Genomic DNA, 9,177 nt, shown 5'->3' on the forward strand with positions numbered 1-9,177 from the left:
TCTCACAGAACGCACCAAGCCTTTTGCATCCTGGTTTACATTTAAGACTTTCGCCATCATCCATGATCCTCTTGGAGCTGTAGCGTCTGCAATTAAAACAACATCTCCAGGTATAAGACATCTTTTAGTCCTCATCCATTTTTGTCTTTCTTGCATCAGAGGTAGGTACTCAGAAAGCCATCTCTTCCAGAACAACTCTGCCATGTACTGTACCTGTTTCCACCTTTTCCTGACATGCAAATCACTTGGATGAAACAGTCCTGGTGGAAAAACTGGTTTATTTTTCAGCAACAACAAGTGATTGGGTGTCAGTGCTTCAAGATCATTTGAGTCATCTGAAACTTTAGTAATGGGTCTGTCGTTCATTATAGCTTCAACCTCACAGAAGACTGTGTGGAGTCCTTCATCATCCAGAACTTGCTCCTTAAGAACTGAGGCTAAAATATTCTTTATTGAACGAATGAGACGCTCCCACACACCACCTTGGTGAGAGGCTGCTGGAATGTTGAAGTTCCATTTCATGCCATCCTGAACAAAAGCCTTTTGAATTTTGGCATGGTCCAGCTCAGTCAAACTTTCTTTCAACTCTCGATTCGCCCCAACAAAATTTGTAGCATTATCAGATCTGATGGTCGAAACTGGGCCTCGTCTACAGATGAACCTCCTCACAGCATTTATACAAGAGTCTGTATCAAGTGTACATGCAATCTCCAGATGTACTGCACGACTGGTGAAACAAGTAAAAAGAACTCCATACCTTTTAAGGAGACTTCGTCCTCTTTTAACACTTATAGGTCCAAAATAGTCCACTCCAACCTTTGTGAATGGAGCTATGTCTGGCAGGACTCTCTCTTCAGGCAGATCCGCCATCTTTTGTTCAACAAACTTTCCTCTGTTGCGTCTACACGTGATACAACGAGAGATAATTTTCCTGGCAGCAGAATTTGCATTTAATATCCAGTAATTTTGTCTTAGTTTTGACAACATGTGTGCTCTTCCTGCATGTCCCAACCTTTGATGGATATGGCGTAAAATCAGTGTTGACACATGCATATCTTTTGTCAAAATTACAGGATGCTTTAATTCCATAGGCATGGCTGCTTTATTCAATCGGCCACCCACTCTGAGGATTCCTGCATCCAACACTGGATCAAGTTTGTAGAGACAATTTCCCTTAGAGACTCCTTTGAGGCCATTGCAGATTAAAGCCATTTCAGTCGTAAATTTTTATTGTCCTCTTGGATTATTTCAAACTTTATAAAGATGCACAGCACACTGAGAGTCCATAGCCTAAAGTACAAACATGACATCCATTTACCTGCCTTTTGCAGCGAACAAACATTTCCACAGAGGGCGTTGGCATGTTTCAATTAGCGATCCAATTTTGCACCAATTTAGTACGTCATATAGTGATATAATGTCTTTAAACTCCAATAGCTTCACCGTTTTCCTTTACGGCTTAAACAATATTATCACTCACCAGCTTTGATGAACGAGTGACATGTTGATCCAGGCCTCAACATCAAATCCGTCTGGATTACCCACCAGACGATCCAATAACTTTTATTCGAGTTCGACGGTGATCCTTGAAATCCTTATATCCATTAATGAAGGATTATTCCTTTGTCCACGGGAAGGTTTTTTACTTTGTGTAGTGGCAATTCCTTTACTTTTGAATGATCAAACGTCCCACAACTTAAAGTCCACAAGCCACTGCTGCACTGAGGTAATATTTCGTACGCAGGCAAAAGAAGTCCATTGTCCAAACCTTTTAGTTGAGAGTTTTGGTTTTGGTTTATTTATCCATTTGGCAAGCAATAACAAGATCCTTCCTACTGCTTCTCCTGCTCTGGTAAAAAACCATAGGCCCACCCCAATGCATGCTGGTCCTATACCAGTCTCTTTATTTATAGAAACAAAATGGCCCTACAGCTCTTACTGACTAATTTAACAAAATAACAACAAACAAAACAAATCATTTAAAACAAAATATTAACCGACAAATAAACCCCAAAATATAAATAAACTAACAAACTTTAACTAATTTCAAAATAATAAAAAATAAAGAACAAATAGCTCCAACAAAAGGTCACCATCAGTAACACACTACAACGGCAGGGAATCAAATCCCGCAGTGCCAGACGTGTTCCGCTGCTGAAGCCAGTGCATGTCCAGGCCCGTCTGAAGTTTGCCAGAGAGCACATGGATGATACAGCAGAGGATTGGGAGAATGTCATGTGGTCAGATGAAACCAAAGTAGAACTTTTTGGTATAAACTCAACTCGTCGTGTTTGGAGGAAGAAGAATACTGAGTTGCATCCCAAGAACACCATACCTACTGTGAAGCATGGGGGTGGAAACATCATGCTATGGGGCTGTTTTTCTGCCAAGGGGACAGGACGACTGATCCGTGTTAAGGACAGAATGAATGGGGCCATGTATCGTGAGATTTTGAGCCAAAACCTCCTTCCATCAGTGAGAACTTTGAAGATGAAACGAGGCTGGGTCTTCCAACATGACAATGATCCAAAACACACCGCCCGGGCAACAAAGTCCTGGAGTGGCCTAGCCAGTCTCCAGACCTCAACCCCATAGAAAATCTGTGGCGGGAGTTGAAAGTCCGTGTTGCTCGGCGACAGCCCCAAAACATCACTGCTCTCGAGAAGATCTGCATGGAGGAATGGGCCAAAATACCAGCTACTGTGTGTGCAAACCTGGTAAAGACCTATAGTAAACGTTTGAGCTCTGTTATTGCCAACAAAGGTTATGTTACAAAGTATTGAGTTGTATTTTTGTTATTGACCAAATACTTATTTTCCACCCTGATTTACGAATAAATTCTTTACAAATCCTACCATGTGGATTCATGGATTTTTTTTTTTTCACATTCTGTCTCTCACAGTTGAAGTGTACCTCTGGTGCAAATTACTGACCTCTGTCATTATTTTAGGTGGGGGAACTTGCACAATCGGTGGCTGACTAAATACTTTTTTGCCCCACTGTATCTTTGGTCAGGTGATAAGTAATAGCCTCCGTAATTTCTTTGTGCCTGCGGGAGTTCGACGTGAAGCGCTGTATAAGGTTCCCGTTATTGATGTTTGGGTGGTTGACCGGGACGGATTTTCTCCTGTCACTTTCTCGTCATCCCTGACGTGCTCTCCGTTGTTTTTTCCCCTGCTAATTTTAGCAGCCAGCTTCTGTATCACGTGGTATAAGGCTCCGCCCTTGTCATTTGTTGAGCAGGAAGAGTGAGCGCTTGTTTTCATGCAGATTACGTCCCGGATCAAAATGAGGTACAATTGTCATCTTTTTTTCTTTTTAAATCGTTGTCATTCGGAAATGAGATCGCACATAAGTATGAATCGAGATCGCGATTTTCTAACGATTAATCGTGCAGCCCTAGCGCACAGTAATGGCAGGTTTTGTAATAAGGCAGATCGCGCTAACATAATATGCACTGTTAGTTGATTATTTACCTGCCGCATTAACGGGAGAGGACGTGCAAATGTTACCGCTGCTGCTTGGTTGAGATTCACGAGTCAGGAGCGGAATTAAAAACACGACATTCATTTAAGGTTATCGTGTGTTTTGTGAGCAAATGCTTTTGCATATTCCTAGTGTTTCCTCCCTTAAATGAAATATCTACTTTGCAAGTATTGCAAGTTGCCCTGTTGTCTTCCGTTCTCGTAAAGTATAATCAAACTTTTTAGTGTTTGAGCCGCTTAGGCGCTGTGTTTCCTGCCAGGTAAATGACGCTCCGCAACGTGGTGACGTCATTCGGGGTGACTGGAATCGATAAGGGAATCGTTTGCAAAAATGGCAAACAATTCCAAGGAATTGAAACAGTGGGAACCGGTTCTCAACAAGAACCGGTTTTCGATACCCATCCCCATCCTCTGATGTAATAAACTCTTTGGCTCACAAAGGTTTCATTACACTTGCAGTAATGAGCTCAGCTGTTACAGACTCTGGGAAAGTTTCACTTTGTATATAATAAAGAACAGCTCTAATGACTGTTATACCATCAATATTACATTTTAGTTAGAGGGGAAAAAGCAAAACTACAAACACTTGTTTGTAGTTGCAAATTTAAGTTAAATTCTTGCACTCTTGAGCCCTGCACACAGCAGCTGTTGCCTTCCCCACCGTCTTTCATATCACTAACAATTCCCCCTCTCTTTTAGATTCTTGTTAAAACTGCAGAGCCTCATATGCTTCCTCTAATGTAAAAAAACAAGGTGAAAATACTAAGAAGAAAAATAAGTCAAATTAAGGTATTATTGATCATATCTGCTTTTCTTTATAAACTGTTTTATTTTTGGATGATTTCTTGTATTGTCAGTTTCTTCCTGTGATATAGCTAAATAAACTGCTTCACTTCAATACAAAACTGTTGACCAATAGTCTACTTATCCCAACAGATAAGATATTCAACAGTCCAAAGTTTTGTTTAACCTTCCTGTGTTCCTATATTTACACGCAAATTTACATGTTTCAGGAGAGACATCCGCCACGTCCAAATCTGGATCCACATACCGGTTTACTGCAGCAGTAATAATATGCTTACCATGAATTTACATTGATAAGGTTAGAATGACTTTTAATGCCATTATTGATTCATTTTAAAGGCCTAATTCTTTCTTGTTGAACTCACTGACTCCTGATCAATGTGTGAACTCCCATCTAAAATGAATATCGAGCACCTTGTTGATGCACAATGTTCATTCACAAAGGAACAAAGTAAACACTAAGCACAATCCTTTCTTAGATACCAGGACTGTAGGAGTATTTAAGTTGCCTTAAGTATAACAGAGACAGTACTTTATTTCTGCCATTTTCAGAAGTATTGCTGAACTGAAATAGGAAAGAAAGTGTGTCAAGCTCTTAAAAGTTTATGAAGGTAAAAGCCACATGTGCGTTTTTGAGCCTTTGAGAGGACAGTGACTGATATAAAATTCCTTGGGTCCAAGTCTGAACCCTTAAACATCTCTTTGAAGAAGGAAGGATCAGCCACGTTGTCCTAAAATTGCACTTTGTACAATCCTCGTGAATTACACACTACACCAACAGTCAGAAACGCATTCCCTAGTCTTTCATAAAACACGCCAACTCCAAATTCAAAACCTTGTATTTATCTTCAAACAGTCCCTACTGAGTAAAAAACATTCTGACTTTCAGAAATGTAACTTACAGCGTTCCTCACAAAGATAGACGATCGACTATACACACAGAACATTTTAACAGCAATACAGCACAGGAAGAAGAGGGGCTAAAAAAAAGCTTGCTCTCATATCCGGTACAGGAAGGCTTGACTCACAGGCATGATTTTTTTTGGGGTGGGATCTTTATTACATATTTTTACTGAACCTAAACGTGTCATTGTCCTGTTTCTCTACATAATGGCTGTCCTTGTAGTCTGACAGTCCATTTTATAAAAAGACAACATCTATTCAGCATTAAGTATTGCCACACAAAAATCCTCTGACTCTGAATGTTTGGTGAAGAAATGAAAATGGATTCAGGAAAATGAGCAGACAGTCTGTAAAAATCGACTTAGTCAGATTTAGTCAGGCCTCTATAATTACTTTAGCCCCAACCCAGTCTAAAAAAAACAAACAAAAAAAAACAAAACACTAAATGACCACACAACCTGCTCCACTGACCATCATTATATTACATTCAAGTGTACCATTTCAGTTGTCACATAAACATAAATATCACAGACAGTCCCAAACATAATTACAGAGGGAGTTTTACTGGTCTGGCACACCTATGATCAAAGTAGGCTGTAGCGGGTCCTCGATATAAAATGAACCACAATTCTGTCACTTCTTTGAAGTTTTGAACATAAATCACTGATTTTTTTTGTTCTACCATTTGACTATAAACAAGACAAAGCAGGGGAGCAATAATAACTGGGACTGTAAAATTAAATACAAGACAGTCAGTATCATAGACATGGCTATCTGTCCGTGCCCCTTCTTCTGGAAATCAACAGCTAGTTTACAAGAAATACATAATCGGTTATGGTAAAATGTTATGACTGTATGGAACACAGTGACCTTGAAAGTAATATATTCTGAGCCCTGTCAGTTCAAAATAATTTGTAGAAGTCTTGATGTGTTTGTCTCTTCACCCTCTGATTGCTTTCTTCTTCTTCTTTTAAATTCTCTCACCAGGTGGCAAATGGTCTCTCTCCCGTCAGCACTGGCCTTTCCCTTCAGTTACTTTTTGTAGTGTTGTTTAATTATTATTTAATTTAGAATTTATTGCAATACCTTTTTTCTGCTTACTGACATTAACTTAGAGGATAAGCCTGAATGACGGTTGGTTCCAGGCCTTTTCCCTCTTTTGTTTGATTTTGCCATTGTGCCATCTCCCTTATTTGTGTTTAAGTGTCTTGGGTTCCTTTAATCCATGAATTTAGAGACCACAACAAAAGGTACACGATGAAGCCACAAATACTACTTGCCAAAGACCTGCAGAGCAACCGAAAATAGGGACGCATCAGGTATCATACAGACTCCAGTAGCACAACTGGTATCTCTGACACTCTGCTGATCTAATTTAATTAAATGGAATTTAGGGTTATTATATGCACATCCATCTTGCATAGGCGGAGCCCGCTGCATTTCAAGAATTAGAGCCAACACAAAAACAACAAATAGTCAGCAGTCCAGGAGCATTTTACACTACCACGCCAAGGTCTGTTTATTTGTTTGCCATAGTTCATGACCTGATTGTGATGAGGCAAACAAACACTGGTCTAGTGAGCTGATGAGGAGGCACATCGCCCTAAAACTGACTGGAAAACTTCTATTGATCCTACAGTTTCATGATGAGATGTCAACAACAACTAAGTGATTAACTGCTATTACAGCGATACTGCAATACATAATATTGACAGCCAGGGGAAGATGACAAAAAATTATATTTAGCACAGTTGCTCTGTTGTGTGTGTTTTGCTGTAATGCTAAATGTCCTGAGGATTAATAATTAGATTTATGTTGATAAGGTGTCAGGGATAAAACTGCTGATTGTTTCCAGGATGTCAACAGGAAACAGGAAACGCTGTAATGAAGAAGTGCTACGCACAGACAATCGCAGGCTACCAGCAGACTAATATCACAGAGATGATAACAACCTGGAGTCAAAACAGGCCACACTGTCAACATCACAAATATTACAGCAGCTGCTCTATATAAACACTTGATGGTCTTTTACCAGTAACCCTAACGCTGAACTCTACAGTAGGGCAACAATACACCAAGAAAACCTCGACACATAATATAATATTGTTAAAGCACTAGCAGACAACAGGCCAACTCCACTCCAAGAACACATTAAATGCACACAAAGCAGCCGAGCACCACCAACTGTAATCTATAAAGACTCTCAGTAAGATAACTACAGACTAGCGATACACTGAAGTTAGATGTGGGAGGAAAATAACACAGTAGAGTGCAGCTACGTGTAAATACACCAAACTGAGCGCAGCATAATAGAGAAGTACTATTAAATATACATTTTATGTATGTATGACTGACATTTCTCCTTAACTTCCTATTCAAAGAAGTTCTTTTTTTCGATAGCGTGGTGTACAACAAGCTATAACTAGACTTTTTTTTACTTTTACATTCTTCGCTCCATGCTTATCAGTATTTATCCTCGGGGTTGTAAATAAGGACACCGGTTTACTTGTAAAACTATCATGTAAATACATTATTTTGCTTGACTAAGCATTATGAAGGCTAAGTAACTTGTACAGTTTTTGATGACGCTTCTGTGTGGAACCAACTGAAGGCTTTACTGGATGTCCCACACTGTTACTGTTAGTGTAGTCTTTGAGGGGGCGGCATTACATGAACCTTCTGGTAAGGCCCTCATTTCCTCATAAATAGATGGGTGGGCGGACAGACTTCTGACAAACTAATGAATACTACAGGAGTAATATGAGCGATAAGTAAAGTCTATGAGGCAAGCTACAACACACAGGATCACAAGACTATAGACATACTGTAAACATCCATTAGGTAAAATATATTAAAAGTACAATAAAAACAATCAGTCCGTTTAAACAGAAACTACAGCAATATTTCAGGAATACATGAAGCAGGCCATTATAGCTAAAGGTACATCAAATACTGCAGAAAGGCATAGAAGTTGACAAATGAGAATATTCTAACACCACCATGAAAATCGCTATTATTATGTAGGACAAGCAAAAATAAGCTAAAATATGATAGGGATGCAGATATAAAGACCAGAGCAAAGTTCTAAAATAATTTTAAGGAAGCACTTTGTAGTAAGTTGTGGTTCCTTAAAATTGGATATACAAAGAACTGCAACTGCATGTCCCCCAGCAGCAGACGGGCAGCTACAAAAATAGAAAAGTACAGACCTCAAGTCTGAAGGTATTTGTCCCCAACCCACCCCCAACGTTATCTGCCTCCTTCTAAAGTATCTCACGCCTTTTCCTTTCCTTTAGAAATCACAACACAAACAAGCAATCCACGTCAAGAGAAAAACAGCACAATCCGGAGTAAACCTGGCTTCAAAATGCGTTAAGTTTTGGTGGAAACTTTAAGAAGTTTCTAGCCCGAGTTACGAACACGCCGTTACTCAGAATGATTGATACACGGCTTTAGACACATAACGAGCCAGTAAACAGCCGGTAAAACCGCACAAAGCTCCGAGAAGAACAAACCGAAAAACACTTACACGAAGGAGCAGCAGCTGCAATAGACACCAGTTAGATTTTCTTCCTTTCTGTTAGAGGAGCAGCAGAGCTGAGGGCATGATGATGCAGAACAGAGACCCCACCCACCGGGAGGGGAGGGGCTTGGCGAAAGAGGAGATTTTTTTTACCACCCAAAAACATTTTTTCTTTCTAATGGTGCGGTTTTTTGGGTGTGTTTGTGTTACAGGCGTGTTGCAGTGTTGAATCTTTTTACAAAATGGATGCAAAGATTTTACAGATTTATCTGGTTAGGCCTTCTCGGCTTTGTTGAGAAAAAGCAAGGAGATAAAATCCAACAATAGGTTCAAGTTTAGGTTCTTAGATCAGGTTTGACTTGTGTTAATTAAACATGAGTTATGAGCTTATTAGGTTAATTTAGGTTATTTTTAGGTAACCTGTAGCTAGTTTTCAAGAATTAATACAAGTCAAAGTAATTT

The 9,177-nt window shown here is 39.6% G+C and overlaps 1 protein-coding gene across 2 annotated transcripts in view; it reads right to left on the bottom strand.

Annotated features, from left to right (window-relative positions):
• Positions 1–8,838, bottom strand: part of st3gal8 (ST3 beta-galactoside alpha-2,3-sialyltransferase 8) — a 32,615-nt gene extending 23,777 nt beyond the window's left edge. For both annotated transcript variants that reach the window (XM_086293157.1, XM_086293156.1), the window contains exon 1: positions 8,722–8,838. The gene's annotated coding sequence lies outside the window, so the exon portion shown is untranslated. The remainder of the gene's footprint in view (positions 1–8,721) is intronic.
• Between the last annotated feature and the right edge of the window lie 339 nt (positions 8,839–9,177).

Source organism: Aulonocara sp. 'chitande type north' Nkhata Bay, linkage group LG5 (genome assembly GCF_057382095.1).
Source record: "Aulonocara sp. 'chitande type north' Nkhata Bay isolate Kocher_YH1m ecotype deep benthic linkage group LG5, A_spYH_male_GT1.1, whole genome shotgun sequence".
NCBI classification, from domain to species: domain Eukaryota; kingdom Metazoa; phylum Chordata; class Actinopteri; order Cichliformes; family Cichlidae; genus Aulonocara; species Aulonocara sp. 'chitande type north' Nkhata Bay.